Below are 2,034 nucleotides of genomic sequence, written 5' to 3'. Positions count from 1 at the left end.
GGTCATCCGAATGGGTAAAAAGTGAGCTGACTTCGTCAGTCGGTCCACAATCACCCAAATAGCATCAAAACCAGCCCTAGTCCTTGGCAATCCAGACACAAAGTCCATTGCAATACTTTCCCACTTCCATTGTGGAATCTCTAAAGGTTGTAACATCCCGGAAGGTCTTTGATGTTCAATCTTTACCTTTTGACAAGTTAAGCACTTTGAAACATATTCCGCCACATCATTCTTCACACCCGGCCACCAAAACATCGCCTTTAAATCATGATACATCTTAGTACTTCCCGGGTGAATGGAGAATCCGCTTTTGTGTGCCTCCTTTAAAATATCTTGCCTCAAAGTGCCAACATCCGGCACAATGATCCTACCCTTGAATCTCCATAACCCATCTTTTTCTTCCGACACTCTCCACCGTTTTCCTTGCTCAATAGCCGGTAACACCTTCCATAACGCTTCATCATTTTGATGAGCCTTTAGGAGTTCGGACTTAAAATCACTTGAGATCTCTAATTGGCTCAAACACAAAGTTCCGGATACTTCTTGAGCACCAATTTTCAGACTCTCAAATCCCTTGAGCAACTTCTCCTCTTGAAGCATCATCCAAGTCGCATATAACGACTTCCGACTTAACGCATCCGCCACTACGTTCGCCTTTCCCGGATGGTAATGCAACTCAAAGTCGTAGTCCTTCAACAATTCCATCCAGCTTCTCTGTCTCATATTAAGCTCTTTCTGATCAAAGAGGTACTTCAAGCTCTTATGATCAGAGAAAACTTGGAACTTAACCCTATAGAGGTAATGCCTCCACACCTTCAAGGCAAACACAACTGCAGCGAGTTTCAAATCGTGCGTAGGGTAACTAACTTCATGAGGTCTCAACTGTCGTGAGGCATACGCCACCACATTATGATGCTGCATCAGCACGCACCCTAGACCCTTCACCGACTTTGTAGAACAATCTAGCAGAACATGGTTCTTAGATAACCAGTCCAATCCCAAGATAAGATCAAGACCGATCATCGGCAAGCAAATTAAATTATGGACAAAATCACGCTGCTTGAACTTAAACGAGACTTTTGGGCATCCTAGCCTAGTTACCATGGCTTCATGGGTAGCATTGTACACTCTTAGATCGTAACCTAAAGTTACAATCTTCAATCCTAACTCATGGGCTTTCTCAAATGCAATGAATGAATGTGATGCTCCCGAATCAAATAAAGCATTTAAAGTTTGACCAACTATCTCACAGTTACCTCGAATGAGTGTCTCAGATCTCTCAGCTCCTACAGCTGAAGTGGTGAACACCCGACCAGTCTGTTGTGCTTTTCCAGCACCTTGTTTCTGCTTCTCAGGACAGTTTGGGACCTTATGTCCCGCCTTACTACAGTAATAGTACAAACCCCATCCGGCCATACACGGGGCTCCCGGATGGTGACTTCCACACCTAGCACAAGCTTGCTCATTCTGTGGTTGCTTCCCAAACCTTTTCCCTTGGGAATTGTTGTGTTGGGCCTCCTGAAAGAACTTCCCCACTTGAAAGGCGGACCTCTAGGTGCAAAGCTCTTCCCTCGGTTCTGTGGGAATGATCCCTTTTGAAAAGCTCTTCCTTCGATTCTGTGGGAATGAACCTTTGTGAATTCCTTTCTCAGCGGTTGCCCTTTTCACACACTCTTCAGCAACCCTACACTTGTTTACCAACTCGGAGAAAGTCCTAATCTCCATTGGTCCCACTGAACTGAAAATATCACTCCGGAGTCCTCCTTCATACTTAACACACTTCCATTCCTCATATTCCACCGGAGTCCCTTGGCACATACGAGAGAACCTGAACAGCTCCTCAAACTTGTCAGTATAGTCTGATATGGACATGGTACCCTGCTTCAGCTGTAACAATTCAAGTTCCTTAGCCGTCCTAGCAGAAGTCGGAAAATACTTCTTGTAGAACTCTTCTTGGAAGACATTCCAGGTGATATAATCATCACCCTGCTGCAGAAGACGTCGGATACCTTGCCACCAATGCGACGCTTCACC

This window comes from Arachis duranensis, chromosome 10 (genome assembly GCF_000817695.3).
Source record: "Arachis duranensis cultivar V14167 chromosome 10, aradu.V14167.gnm2.J7QH, whole genome shotgun sequence".
Classification (NCBI taxonomy): domain Eukaryota; kingdom Viridiplantae; phylum Streptophyta; class Magnoliopsida; order Fabales; family Fabaceae; genus Arachis; species Arachis duranensis.
The sequence above is the reverse complement of the archived record's forward strand: the minus strand, read 5'-3'. Positions refer to the sequence as shown.